This window comes from Barbus barbus (genome assembly GCF_936440315.1).
Source record: "Barbus barbus genome assembly, chromosome: 20".
NCBI classification, from domain to species: Eukaryota; Metazoa; Chordata; class Actinopteri; order Cypriniformes; family Cyprinidae; genus Barbus; species Barbus barbus.
Window position 1 is genome coordinate 24,690,430 of NC_136748.1, and position 16,110 is coordinate 24,706,539.

At 37.3% G+C, this 16,110-nt stretch overlaps 1 pseudogene across 1 annotated transcript in view; it reads left to right on the forward strand.

Annotated features, from left to right (window-relative positions):
• The first annotated feature begins 10,607 nt into the window (after window positions 1-10,607).
• Window positions 10,608-16,110, forward strand: part of LOC306886150 (disheveled-associated activator of morphogenesis 1-like) — a 36,287-nt pseudogene continuing 30,784 nt past the window's right edge. The window contains exon 1 of the transcript XR_013785948.1: window positions 10,608-10,938. The product of XR_013785948.1 is annotated as a disheveled-associated activator of morphogenesis 1-like (transcript). The remainder of the gene's footprint in view (window positions 10,939-16,110) is intronic.

A 16,110-nucleotide genomic window follows, 5' to 3' on the forward strand; every position in this document is an offset into this window, starting at 1 on the left:
CATGTTTGAGTCTCTATCACTATATATTATCAACTATATAAACTAACTTCACAAGTTTAACTTGTGACTGCACTTATAGAGCAAGATAATTTACTTTATTTGTCCTCTTTCATGGACAAGTACTTCAGTGGAAATACGTTTAAATTCCTCATATTCTTTAATCTCTTAACCTTTAACAAAATAGTTCTGAATCTCGCTGGCTCTCGCGAGAAGTAAATCACACTTGCGCTGTGGTGTGATTGGCTGTTCGCCGCTGATGTCACACATTCATGTGCACGCGCTCCATTAACTCAGGATTAAGCCTGAGTTGACAGAGAAAGTTGATGATCAGCTTCATGGTACCGACAAAGCCAGATTGGAGTGGTTTGGATTTGTCAACTCAAAACTTATCCTATAACTCTGAATTTGTTCATCTACCATCATGGTACAGGCCCCAGGACATATAGTGATAATAATAATAAATAACAATAAGACAACACTTTAATTAAAAATAATAATCGAGCATTGACTCTCATGTTTAGAGAGGAACTCTGGTGAGCCCTCATTTTTTTTTTAGTAACATTGAATCCTGGAAACAAGACCAGGCAGTATTTCTGCTATTGTACTGTAGTTTTTGGGAATTAAAGTGTGGCCCCACCAGCTGCTGCCATGTCTGTAATTCCACCAGACAGCCCACCATGAACAATCGTTCCCATAATCCTCTGTAAGTCTGTCTGTGGCCTGCTTTTGCCTAAACAAATCCTATGGATCTCTTCCCTCAATTGCTTTTAAGTGCAATGAGTGCTACATTGAGCCTCATGTGATGTATACAAAGAGTTTTGGGAAAGTCTGTTAATGGGACATCAGTGTTCAATTGTTATTCCATGCATAAAAAAATAAGTTAATATTCTTCATTTGTATTGTTTTATATGTTATGACGTTTACTTCTTGACTCATTGCACACCATGCTTCTGATCATTGCATTAGAATTTACACCTTATTGTATAAATACTTTTTTTTGGTTTGTTTTGTATGATTTTTCTAGAATGTTTTAATTCTTAACTGTAATAAATGAATGAAAGAAAGAAAGAAAGAAATTGAAGTGATGTATTCATCCAGCCCTATATAATAATGCAAACTGGTCTAAAATGTAAGATTTGCTTGCTAATTAGTGTTCATTATTTTAATGGTCACATAATTGTGTGTTGTTGTGAATTAATTTCGTGTTTTTCTACTCAAATCAACCACTGAGAGGACTTCCAGGTGTTCATATTAGAACAGAAATGATCATAGTAATTCAATGTTACAGAATGGAGAAGAATTTATGAGTTGAGTAAATTACTCATCGATATTTTAATATTTTATTTTACAATTAAAAATAAATAAATAAATAATAAAAATGTACAGCCTGTCTATTTTTTTTAATCTATCTATGGGAATTGCATGTCCATAAATATTTATTTCATTGTGGTTTAAATGTTCAAACAGTTTTCGCTCATCGTCGTTTTCTAACTACATTTCCCATATAAATATGCGCTCCAAGGTTTGCGCATGCGCACTGACGCCAAGCCCCAAGCCTTAATGGGATGACGTCATCCGCCTGTCGGATCGTGCTGTATTGTTGCACAGCGGAGTGAGAGCGCACGAGCCCAGAGTGGTCTCGGGGAGGATGGGACTGTTTACAAGGTAACTTCTCAATCTCAGACCTCAAACTGGCAAGTACATGACACGTCCAGAAAAAGTATAAATTCAGCCGACTTTGGACTTCTTTTGAAGTGATTTGGCTTTATAGGGTGGGACAGAGTTCGGCGGTTCAATGGGCGAATGATTCTCGTCTAATTTATAAAACAAATGAAAAACATGTTTCTTTTTCGATGCGTTTGTTTGTATCGAAACACAGTCTGTTTGTGATTATTTGATCTAGTTCACTTCATAGTGTTTTACTTTAGTCTACTTACCAACTCATGACAGTTTGATACAATGTTGCCATTTAAAACTAATTTACACGCTAGATTTACTTCAGTTTAATTCAGACAGTAGTTGTCACTGTTTTGCTACAGTTCATGAAGGACAAAGGGAAGTTAATGAGTAACCAAATGAAGATCTACTTTTCATGCACGGCAGTAGAAATGCTTATTGAAAAAAATGAAATGTTTTACGAAGTGAGACCTAAAATATCAGGAGCAAGATGGTGTTTATTCACAACAGAAGTTTAGTGCACTGGAGCACAGTGATTGTTAGTAACTTGTGGTCTTGATGGAGTATGTATTGGTTTTGGGCGCATTTGTTGTAGTTTTTCTCCTGGGTTGATTCTGTGGTTGTTGAGGACAAAACTGAGGCCATGGTGTTCTTTGGAATATGATCTGATCCATGAAGACCTTATGGATTTTATGGCATTTGGACTTCTAGATTTGAGGTCATGTAGTAATGTGTTTGTGTTCTCCTAAAAAAAAATTGTAAAAGTTCACATTTAGTAGATGTATGCATCTAAACTTTGTCTTTCTTTTTTTGGAAAAAGGAGCACAAATATTTCTACTATCCAAGTTTTCGTCCAGTAAAAGGAATTGTTTACCCAAAAATGAAAATTTGCTGAAAATGTATTTGTTATTTAATTTGTTTCTTCATTAGAACAAATTTGGAGAAATTATGCATTACCTCATTCGCTCACAAGTAGATCCTCAGCAGTGAATGGGTGCCGTCAGAACAGCTGATAAAAACATCACAATAATCCACACAATTTCAGTCCATTGGTTATTGCCTTGTGAAGCGAAAAGCTGTGTGTTTGTAAGAAACATCCATTATTAAGGTGTTATAACTTTAAACTGTTGCTTTTGGTTAAAATATTCTCATTCTGACGGCACCCATTCACTGCAGAGGATCCATTGGTGAGCAAGTGATGTAATGCTAAATCTGTTCCAATGAAGAAACAAACTTATCTACATCTTGGATGACCTGAGGGTGAGTAAATTTTCAGCAAAATTAAATTTCTGGGTTATTCCTTTAAATCATCTCCCTGGTTCTAACGTTCTTCCTTTCTTCAAAAGGAAATATGTAAATTTGGCAAGAAAGACTGCTTGTCAAGCAATTTCATGGGGTCTTTTACATGCCGTAGCTTCACCACAAAGATCATAGACTGATACTGAAGCTGTGTGGGGTCTGTTTCCTGATGGTTTGGATGATTGAAATAATCCTCTAGGGATATATGTGATTATTTTCTCCTTTGTCATTAATTTCACTCAAAGTTGAACAATTATGCATTTGGTAACGTTTGCACGCAATCCACCTCAACATTTTAAATTATCGCAATAACAAGTAGTTATAGCATTCTTCTATGATCAAGCTCACAAGCACAGACTTGCAGCGACAGTGTAAGTATTAAAGCAAAGAAGCGTCTCTGATCTGACTGAACTTACTGCTCACTCATGGATGTAATGTAGGTTCGTTCGCATCGAAAATCATTGCCACATTCCTTTATATCCTCGACTGTTTTGATCCATCTGGGGCTGTTTGACCTTATTAATTTGTTGCACCGTGCAGTGTTCAGCGTCTCACGTTTAGTCACACCTCTAGTGCTTAACATGCTGGGCGATAAGCCAAATCCCTCCAGCATAGCCCAGAATTGCATGCCTGCAGTCCCAGCCCTTGGTCTTTTTTTTGGGAGAGGGTTGACAGTTTATGTGAAGGGTGTGTGTGTGAGTGTCGTGCACAGCAACGAGAGTTTGTTTTGCCTAATTGGGGAGGCTGGTAGAGATGCTGACATTAGACGTGTGGGAGATGTCTTTAATTACCGAGGTGGGGTCACATTGACACATCTGCAGTATCTCAGTGCTAGAGAATTTCAAAGTATCGCCAAGACTTGATACCGGGAGTGCAACCGATACCAGACGCAAGACTCCACCCTCCCATGGGCTCTGCCTCTGAGCCTTCTGTGTCTCCCGAGTGCATAATGTATGATGAAATATGTTGTAAATAGAAAGACACGTAATATGTCTGCTTTTGTGGGGTTTGGAGCTGTTTTAGTTTTGCTGTGTGTACAGAATTGAAAGTAAGAGAAGGACGAGTCGGTTAGGATATTCTGGTCTGATTATCACATGCTCTTGCTGCTTTGATAAGATAGAGAAACAGTACTCTTGTTTCAAGTTTGAAGACAACACCCAAAACCCTCAAGCCCATGACAACCCCTCTGTTGTATCCATGGCAACAGAGATGTCTTTAAAGCACTGTGAAGGATGTCTCTAGTTTGTCTAAAGTGCTATGCTGTACACCTTTTATTTTTTTTATTTTTTTCCCAGTTTGATATTCTCTATTTGCCACATATATCTAAATGATATAACAGTGGAGGGGGAAAATATTGTATTTTAAAAAATATATTATACTAAATTATGTTATAATATTATATTATAAAAAACAATATATTCTAAAATATTATATTAGAATATCATTGAATTATGCTGTATAATGTATGAGTATATCGCATTTCATTTAATATAATCATTGGTGAGTCTCTCCTGAATTTTTGAATTTTTGTCGATTATATTGATTAATTATATATTGATATATTTATTAGTACTGTTATTACTTTTTGTATAGTGATTTGTTTCTTAAGCAAATGTTATATTATTGTAAATGATGTGTTTAGATGATACTGTTAACGTTGCCATGAATATAGCCATTGTTGCTGATATAGCGTTAAAACATAAATAAATAACCAAACAAACATTGGTGATTTATACAGCATAATGCAATGATGATATTTTAATTAATTTAAATACATTTTTATTTATTTCATATTAGAATTTTATATTATCCATGATGTTTTTTTAAATATTCTATATTAGAATTTTTACATTACTATTACAATCTTGGTATTTATTTATTTATAAGAAAAAGGGCTTAATAGTCATAAAATAATCAAATTAATGCAAATACAATATTTTTTATTTTTTTTATTTAGTGGTTAAATATGACCCGTATTTTCATTTCACCCACTTCAGTTTCATTATGAGCAAACTTTATATATTGTCACTGTAAAGACACCCTCTGTTTGTTTTCCTTTCGATCGGTTTTATCAGTGGTGTCTTGATTGTCGTTTAGTGCTGGTGCCAGCTTCTTCTTCGTCAGGTGGTGTTTGACTTGTACTGCACTGCACAAGCCTGCAGAAGTAGTTGACTGTGTGTGTGCGTGTGTGTGGACGTGCCTCAGGGTTTGTGCGACTCGGATAAAGGAGGTGTTCTGGGAGGCCTATCCCAGCTCTGTCCAGTGTAGCGGAACAAAAGCCCAGTGTAGCTGTTTAAATTTGCCATTCTCTCCTGGATAAAACTCAGACAATGCTCTGATCTCATGTTATTCATGTTACAGTCTTGCTTGGCACCCCAGTGCTCCAACAAGCATTGGTAGGGGGCTCTCAGGATCGGCATGGGACACACATACCATTGAACCAATCCGTCCTTTTTTCAGTTTCCGGTAGTATCGAGCATTGCCACAGCCCATGGCATCCTGTTGCAATCTACAACTGATGCAGGAGCTAACATTCCATAATGGAGATCAACTAATTGTCTGCCTTTGACGGTGCGGTTTGACTGGCATTCATGAAGGTTGCTTGCTGTATAAGTATTCCCAGATACAGTATGTAGACTTTGAGCTTGACGGAGGGTGGAATGGTGCCAGTTTAGATAAACAAAATCCTAGACCATTTCCAAATTAGGCAAAAATGGCAAGGGCCAATCTAATATTTACACAGGACAGGTGTTGAACATATAAGTTTTCAGAGCATGTAGTATTCATAGTGATATTTTATACAATTCAACCATGAAACCATTCATTTTGCTTTTGTAAAAAATAAGTAGCCATTTAATACTGAATTATTATCCTATGCCAGGGGTTTTCAAGCTTTTTGATGCCAAAACCCCTCAGAGACCCATTGCATAAAGACCTATTGATACTGTTTATATAGCTGAGAGTTTTTTATTTTATTTTCTGTGGGAGCAGGTAAAAGTAAGTGAGTTTAAAAAAAAAAAAAAACTTATTTCGATTGTTCACTTTTTTGATCCATTGTTAGGACAGCCAAGAGATTTTTTAAATTTTATTTCTGCACTATTTTTATCCAGTTAGAAAACCCCTGTCCTTTAGCTTCAGTGACACATGGGGAAGCGTGACGTAGTTACAAAATGGGTTTTTAGTAATGGATTCAGCAGATGGAGAAGGTGGCGTCCAACAGCCGTTGTCCTTTGAATCCACATCAGAGGCTCGAGTAGTTTACTGTAGCAGCAGAAACAATGTAGCCTTGAACTCCACTTGCACCAGGAAGACAGGCTGACAATTAATACGCTTGGGGATTGAAACAAAGATGTTTTGGAGGTCATTGTATTTGAGAACTGAGGGCGCTAGGTAGCTTTGCAGAAGGGAATGCCTGCGACCTGCCAGCATTAACTAAACATTTCAGTGGGCCATGAAATGTGTGCAAATGTGGGTTTAGCTTAAGTGGAGATGCACGTTCTCAACAAGACCGCTGAGGCTGAAAATGCAATCAAGTCTGAAGGTCTCTAATTGGCTCTGGGTTGGTGCCGGCACATGCGGTAGGGCGTTTCCAAACAGAAGCCAGTGGCAGGGGGAATTTTATTGCCCTTTTTGTTACCAGGGTGAACCAGTATGCCGCTTCGGGTTTGGCAATGACTAGAAGTCCTTCGGGGCGCACATTAGAGCAATAATGGTGGGGAAAACTGACTACATTTGTCCTGCGGCGTGGAAGAAAGGGCGCAGAGCTCTCAGCTTCATCCCCTCGACTACAGACAAAAGCACGAGTGTTTGTGCTGCCATTCTTGCCAGAACTGTTTTTGAAAAAAACGATTTATTCACTTTCTGCCGTATTTAATGAGGCCGATAATAGTTGCGGTAGGGTAAGGGAATGCTGGGTCATGTCTCTAACTTAATTATTTCCATGTTAGCTACCACTAGCTGTCAGACTTGATGGTTAAATGGTGCTTGTCAACACTGGCTGTCATATACAGCTATATGTTTAAATAAATTACAGGTTGTTTCTAAAGGGCGAGGTTTTGAGTTGTCACACCTTGAATTCATCTGCCTGTGTGTGGGACGCCTATAATGAAAAAAATTTTTCCTTCATGGACCAAAACATTGACTATATTGTCCATAAAACTTTAGACCTTTGACTTTTAGGAAATAAAGTTGGGATTTATTTGAATGTAAGGCTCTGACTGCTTTGGATTAGAGTTGGATCGAATCATATAAAGAGGACAGGACACTTTCACTGGTTTGGACTGGCTGCTGCATCTTCCAAAATCTTTCTGGAACATTTTTCTATTAGAATTTTGACTTCTGTTTGGACAGTGACTTTGTGCTTATTTCTATTTTGAGGAAACAGGATATCCCTTCTTATTTAGCTGTGTAATGAGTGGGTGTGTTGATATGACTCGTGTAAATGAGATGAGTGATTTCTTCTGGGCTTTTGTAGCCTTTATAGTTTTCCAATTCTGATTTATTCTCAAGCTTTTATCCATTCCATCATAAGAGGTTTTCGGGCCAAAGGGAACAGTGATATTTCTTCACTTTGTTCCAGTATTTTGAAAGGAGCGTGGAGGTTGTTCTGGGATAATCTGAGGGAAGGTCAGTGGTGGGTGGTGGAATAATCCTCTAATGTGTGGTCATGCTATAAACTCTTTCCCATAGGCCCATGGGTCGTGATGTACATCCTGTCATCAGGCACACCCTTTTCCCACACCCGTCTCTTTACCTGACAGTCTGAGGGTGTGAGAAATCCCTAAGAGAGGAGACGGCTGTATGTTTTCTCACTGAAAGTTTACTCGAGACGCACCTTACGCTTGAACAATCATATCAGGTTTGTGTGTTTGAATCTGATCAGATGCTTTGCATTTTGCACCACACAGATAGAAGAAAGAAAGTGAAAACATTGAAATAGTTTCCCCTTGTCAAGGTGCCGGAGTTCAGGTATGTTGAGGGGTAATGAAAGGCTGGTGATGTGTTGTGGAAGTGCAAAAGGTCAGCAAATTATTTTATTTTGCAATGAATAATAGCATTTAATGCTGATATGACATTAAAATAAATATAGTTAAATTACAGTGTTGCATGTAAGCATTCAAACACCTGGCAATTTTAAAATCTCATCTAAATTAATTTTATTTATTTTTTTAGATAAGCTCATAATGTTTCATCATTATCTTTTTTTTAAATAACTTTTATACTTAAAAAAAAATTAATTTAATTATGAATTTGCACCACTTAATTTATTATTTACATTTTAAATTCCCATTATTAGAATAATTTATATGATATCATAGTAATATTGCATTCTGAATTGCAGTTGATATTTCTTACATGTTTTTGCATACAGAATGCCATCTACACTGCATAGGCATAAAAACACATTATGTGTTAATGAACGGCTGATAGATAAAGAGATGTGTCTCTGTGGCTTTTCAGCCAGTGCATTAATGAGCATATTTTGTTGCTTTGACAGCACTGCTGTTTCTTTCAGGAAATGCAGTTGTAGTCAGTAAATAGAGACGTTCCAATATAGAACCAAGATATTACAGATTGTTCTATTAAAAACATTAATGTTTACAAAATTGGCATAGACTCTGACCTCAGATGGTAGCGGTTGTTGTGCTGATGCAGGGAAGTGAATGTATTTGCCTGCTCCACTGATGCAAAGAGCAAAGTTCGTGATCAATAATTGCTGTCGACAGACATACATCACCATTAGCAGTGCCCACACTTCCTGCCGATGACCCTAACCGGACCTCGGTGACCTGTGCTCAGCACAGAAGAGGAAAGAGCCAGATGCACTCTGGTTCGTGTCCTTTAAACACAGGAAATTTGATCTTCTCTTGGAAACCAAGGCTATCATTATTTCTTCCAAGTAGTATTCTGGGAAAATAATGGCATTTCATATCTGAAACAGAGTGCTCTAGGAATGCAACCAGACATTGTGTTCGTGTTTTTGTGTGTGTCTGTGTGTAAGTACAGCTGATTGGATGATGGAGATCAATTGAGTGACGTTAACGAGTGATTAATCAGTTGCTGAGTGATATGGCTGATGTTAAATCGGTGAATGATCAATCAGTGTTTGTTAAGATGCAATATGTGACCAGACATCTTCTGTGTGAATGTCAGTTTAAGTCAACATAAGTCACACTTTACTGGTCTTATTTTGGATTATTTTTGCAGTGCACGCTGTTAACTTGGTCAGGCTCTGAAACCACTTCCTTTTTCAGCTGTTGAATGTTAACCAATAGCTTTTCAATGTCTATAACCAATATCGACAGCATTCTCATCCAGGCCTAGGCTGCATTTTGGTATGAAGTGATTGTTTTTCACACTTTAATCAGTCCATTTTAACTCAAAAAAGCCATTACAGAAATAAAATTAGTTGCAGATGCCGTATCTTTTCAAATTTAATGTGTTTTTGAAATCAGTACCAAAAACGTTTGATTTATTTATTTGCCTGAAAGGGCCTATTTGCCTAAAATGCCTGAGAGCTTATAGTGCTTTGCTACAGAAGGTCAGAAATATTTCCAAAAAATGGAAATAATCACTAACATATCTGCAGTAAAGATGTTCTGTGACAGCTGTTCCGCTTTTTAATCGTCCTCTCCAGCTGTGTTTTGAAGCCAAAGCTTTGTAAACTGTTAATAGACAGAAGGCATTCAGAATTATGAGCATTTCAAATCAAGTCTTGCAAAATCTGCTTTAACTTGTTTACTATCTTCACTGCACCCACTTTAACAAAAGCAAGCTTTATTTGTAGGCCCGCAGAGAAAGCTAGTAAAGAAAACATCTTTGTTTGTGGGGATTTGTACTTTTTTGGCATGTGTAAGCTAGTTTATTATGTTTATAAATGGTTTAAACAGTTTAAACTAGGCCTACATTTTATGTTTTCTGAAGAATATGTGTGGTGCTTGTTTGCATAAAATGTGTGTTGCTATGTGGTTTCTAAGTTGTTCTGAATTTGTTTTGGCACATTGCTGTGTGCTTGTCCAAGTCTTTAAGATATTTATGTTTATGGTGTTTTTGTTTTGTTTTTTGGTCATTTTATGGCCACTAGTTGAAAATCCTAAGTGAGATTTAAGGTATTATTCATGTCTATCACAATAATTGTTCAGTCAAAGTGATAGTTGCCTCAGTTTGATCTTGGTAATATTTATATATTATTTTATTATTGTAGTATTTATTAATCTTTGGCTTTTATTTCTTGTACTTTCAGTTTTTATTTTAAATTTTAGTTTTTGACATTTTGTAATGGGCTTTTGTAATTTTTACACACACACACACACACACACACACATACATACATACATACATACATACATACATACATACATACATATGTGTGTGTATATATATATATGTGTGTATGTCTCAAATAAAAAAATGCTTTGTAAGCACAATACTAGACTGGTGATTTGTTCGGTAATCCGTGTTGTTGTTATTCTTTTTGTTTTTGTTCACTCTAACATCTCAGATCTATTTGTTACTCTACATTTGTCAGTTCTGTCAAACTCAATGCAATCTCTCTTATTGCCCTCCCATTGGACAGTGCAGAAAGGAGGTGTGGCATACAGGAAGAGGGCAGTCCCAGTCAGACGGGGAACATCTGTCTGACGGTGTGTGTGTGGACGGTGCACTTATTCAGACTCCGAGCTCAAGCTTACAGTTGTAGTCATATATTCAGTCTGCTTATACTGTAAATCCAGTGGAGAATTAAACCCGAGGCTGTGCTATTTAGAAGACTCATTTTATGTTGATCTTGTGGAGTAGAGGGAGTTTCGCCTGCTATTTCAGGAGCAGATTTGATGGTGAGAGATGTATGAGCCGTTGCGGTCTGCGTGCTTCCCACACCGCAGCATTTAGGGCTGAGATCAACACAGCTCTCGCTGCCTGGATTTCACGCGACGATGTGCTCTTGACGTGCCTTTCTGAGAGGTGAGCGTGCTGTCTTTGATTTAGAGAAATCAAAATGTGAAGTCACTTTAACATTGATGTTTGAGGATGTTTGTCTCTGCTAGCGTAGCTCTGTTAGAGTTTGTTGTGTGGGTTGACATGTGAAGATACATGGATCGCTGCCGATAAGCTTTATGCATACTTACCCTTTGGCCTCAGATGAACTGGTGTGTGTGCTTTTGTCTTTTTTTCATCCCAGGCCCCTAGCTAAGTGAGTCAGGTGAAACAGCCGAAAAGTTCTGACCTCAGCTGTGGAAGTTTTATGAATGGAATGAGACTGTGTGCAATTTCCTGTGGGTGTGCCTAGTGGCATAATGACATACTTAATCAGCTATACATAAACAGCCTGTCGATGATTTATTCATCTAATTTGTTACTGTCCTTTTTTATTTATGTGTGTGTCCATTTTGAATGTTCTGGTTCCATGAAGAACCTTTAACATCAATCTTTAACAACAAATAAAACCATTAGAGGTTCTTTATTAGGGAAAAAGTTCTTTAGATTGTTAAAATATTAATAACACTTTAACTGTCAAATCAAAGGCTCTTTGGGGGACCAAAAATGATTCTTTAATGGCATCACTGCAAAAATAAGAAAAAGAGGAACCAAGATTTTGCTTCCCCACTAAACCTTTTAGTTAACAGTTCATAAGAGAGTGTAAAGGACATTTTAAAACTCTTAAGGACATTTTTCCATTATAAAGAACCTTTTGCTAAATGGAACGTTTTAATTGATGTTAAAGGTTCTAAACCATAAATTCCAATAAAGAACGTTTATTTTTAAGAGTGCATGAACAACCTTTAGCATTCCTGTGGACAACAGGTACTTTATAGTGGAAAAAGGTTCTTTAGATTTTTCAAATCTTCTTGACATTGAGAAAAAAAATGGTTCTTTTAAGAACTGCTCTTTTGGAAACCCATTTGGATGGTGGTTTACTTTCTGATAACCACCGTTACCTGTTGATGACCCTCCAGTAATAATTAATAACCAGTATCAGCATGCGTGATTTGGTGTTCTCTCGTCCAATCCCAGTTGAACTCGGAGAAAGTCATTATATACTCAGCTTGACTGCTATCCCCAGTATTGAAGCCACGGGATTAGCACATGTAATGCAGGCTGCTGAATCACAAATGCGCCTGGCAACAGCAGACCGTGTGCATGTGCTGGATAATACTAGTTCTCTGGACTCTGGAGGAGACTGACTCTGGGGAATCAGGCTTTAATGTGGCTTTGGGATATAGTTAATGTGGGTCAGGGGTCTGTGTTAAAAACAATTTGACTCGTCTGCCTGATGGACAACATTTTTGCATCTTTCCTCTCTAGTTGCCCTTCTTGTTTTGTCTAAGTGCTCGGATCCCCGAGGGGTGCGGTCTGTGACCCCTGTGGGACACCGTTGCTACTGTCCTGATGTTATTGATCACACATATAGTCCAGTTGAGCTTAAATGTGGCTATGCGGCATCCGTTATACACAACAAGGTTACTATTTATCTGACTTAACAGGAACATAGATAATGTTCACATGTGGGTGAATAAAATGACTTGTTTTTGGACATTTTTAGGTTATCTTACATGAATTTATTCATGCATAGATAAGAGTCTTAATCTCTTTCTCTGTTAAATATTAACAAACTTCTATAATAATTAAAACTTGCATCGTAATTAAATCTGAATATACAAAATGTATACATTTGAAGGGGTAATATTTATTTAATAATTTTTTTAAATTTATGTTTTGTAAATCCATGAAAAATACAACTAAATATATGTAAACAGCTACACAACAAACAGTTACATTAGTTTTGTTTTATTGAATTTGATTGAATTTAAAATGGCTTTAAATTAATAAATATGAATTTTATGAAAATCATTAATGAATGTAATAATTTAGACATTTGATCTTAATTTAATCTAGGAAATCGATATGACATATATTTTGTAATTTATCAGATCAAAATCAAACACGCGCACACACACGCATACACGTGCGCACACACACATGCATGCACATGTTAAGTTTTGACATTTAATGACTTTTTTCATTTGTGTTTGCATATATCTTCCTTTATTGTTTTCTTGCTTCTTGTTATTTCATTTGTTTCATATTTAATTTTATTGTTACATGTAATGCGATTACTCTTTTTAAGCATTCTTTCAAAGCATTTGTTTACTAAAAGCTCTCATTAGCTTTTTCCATCTTGTTTACTTGCATGCTGGATGAATCTCGTGGTTGCACATGTCAATAACAGACTTAACATCGCTTTGATTAGTTCAGCAGGGATCAATACTGTAACTTGCCATTAGGAACATTGGCTTGTGACTGCTGGATGACAGACCAAAGGCCAGAGTTTGTTTTCTAGACTGGCCTGAGAGCTGCACTGGATGACCTCCATTATGTAAACTCTAAAATGGAAACCCATTCGCTCTTCCGCAGGCCCACTGGCCAAGGCTTCCAGAGTTATGGATTAGCTTTTAATGAGAGAGGCAGAAAATTACAGACAATGTCACAAGCCTGTGGAGCTGTTGGTTTAGTGTTAGTTTCAAGACTGCGTTTCATGTCAGAGCACTGATGATGATGGATTTTTTCCACGCAGATGACACACAAAATTAATGGCACTGCGGGAGAAAATGTCACAGAGGAAATAAGGAAAGACAGACTAACAGCCACACGCTCATTAGATTATTCAGTGAGGTCTGGTGTTGAAGTGCTGTTGTCTTCCCCAGGGAAAGAGCTCTTTAGGTCATATCCTGGAAGAGATATGACTGCTGGCTACATCATGGGACCTCAAAATCCTGCTTCATCTGTCCACACAATTGCTGTTCAATTATGTTGTTATGGAGCTCCAGTGCTTGAGTGATGTTTGCTCTGGGATGTATGCATTAATGTTGGTTTGGTTTAAAGGCACAGTATCTTTGGATTGTCTTTGCAGGCCTCGATTGTGCTCTTTGCGATCATGCACTGTTCAAAAGTTTGGGGTTGTAATATTGTGCAATATTAATACAATTTAAAATATCTATTCTAATAAGAATTAAAATGTTTTTTATTTCTCTGATTGCAAAGCTGACTTTCAGCAGCCATTACTCCAGTTTTCGGAGTCATGATCCTTCAGAAATGCTGATGTGGTGTTAAAAAACAAAATGAAACAAACACATTTATTATTATAATTTGTATTGATATAACAATGCCTTTACTGTCACTTTTGATCAATTTAATACATACTTGATGACTAAAATAATGATTTGAGATAAATATATATTTGGCATTGACAATTTTAATATTGTTACTTTAACTGGTGCTGTGTTTAATACATAGGCCTACATTTGTACGTTCTTACAACCTAAAATGCGATTTCTTACATTTAAAAAAAAAAAATGCTGGGTTAAAAACAATATGGACAAACCCAGCGACTGGGTTGTTTTGACCCAACCTTTTGAGTAGTTTTATTTAAAGGGGACCTATTATGCCCCTTTTTACAAGATGTAAAATAAGTCTATGATGTCCCCAGAGCCTATATGTGAAGTTTTGGCTTAAAATACCCCACAGATAAATTTTTATAGCTTGTTAAAATTGCCACTTTTAGGGTGTGAGCCAAAACGCCTTAATTTGGAGTATGTTGCTTTAAATGCAAATGAGCTGTTGCTCCCAGAGAAGAGGGCGGAGCTTCAAGAGTTAGCAGTGCTAGCCTTTACAAATAAACATTTCACTAGTAGTATAAGCCTGTTATCTTTACAGAAAACATACTCCGTTTCAAAGTCTGTCATCTGATTATACTGTGCATAATAAATTTATGAATTTATGAATTACAAAGACTGGGAGCACGGCGGGATAAAAATAACAATAGCTGGTCACATGCTATCACAAACTTTATAAGTCCCACTTCTGATTATGAGCTCGACAACTTCAAGCGATCGACTCACATTGCTTTCGTATGCAACTTTGAGCAACCACATTCCTATTCACGATCATTCTGGTAGCACTTGAATGCAGCATCAGTGAAAACAGACAGAGAGCAATTAGCCTTACAGAGTGCCAAGAAGCTCTTTAGCCTTGTTCAGACTGTCAGCCCAAATCCGATTTTTGTGCAAATCCAATTGAAGTCTGATCATATTTAGATAGTCTGAATGGCAACAAATTACATGAAATCCGATTTGTGCAAATCTGTTTCGAGCTACATTCGTATGTGGCTTTGAATCCTATTCAAATCGCATTTCTGGAAAACCGTTTCAGTCTGACCGGTCAGATCGGATTTAGCGTAGCTTTTTCACATCCTCACTCCACGTAAAACATAAATACGTCAGACGTTTTTGCAGAAAACATGCTGAACATCTTTGCAGAAACAAGCTTGTGTCGTTGCGAAGTGCAAGTCAAGTGGGAAAAAACAATATACCGCTAGTACACGCACCTCTTTGTGTATTGAAAGTAGCGGAGACAAAAAAAAAAAAAGAAAAATAGCGGAGACGGCAGCACGGAATAAAGCCGCACAGCTTCCTGCATTTCTGCTGCTGCCTCACAAGATGAAATATAATACTACTGCGCAATTGCGACGGTAAGACATCTGTATTGCTGTTAGCGTAGGCATAACATGGCAATGGCATTACCATAGAAACCAATGCACATTTTGTAAAAACAAAAGAGCACTTATGGACACACAAATGGAATATGAACAGTTGCAATATGCTGTGTGGACAGTCAGTTATTCAAATCAGATTCCATCCGGATATGCACAAAATCGGATTTGGGCTGACAGTCTGAACGAGGCTTTTCAGAAAGGAAATTTGGAAAACAAACACGTGATATTTACTTTGTCTGGAGCTGACGTTCGTACACAACGCGTTGGTAGTGATTCCTAAACATTTAGGGGACGTTACAGATTTTTTTCTAGGATATTTACTTCGAAAATGAAATTTAACAACATTGTCCTTGGCTCAGATGGGGGAGTTTATGCCGACTCCTATGTTTATTAGTGCATCCCAAAGCACAATGCTTGTAATGCCTCTTTGGTGCTGACATTGTATCTGTCTCCAGTAATGGCGGACCGCAGCTTCTCACTCAGGGCTGTGTTTATGCTAATAGGGCAGAGACCGTCACAAATGGGTGGGACTTTTTTCACTCTGTGACGTGAACAGAGGGAGAATCTGAAGCAGCTCGTTTGGA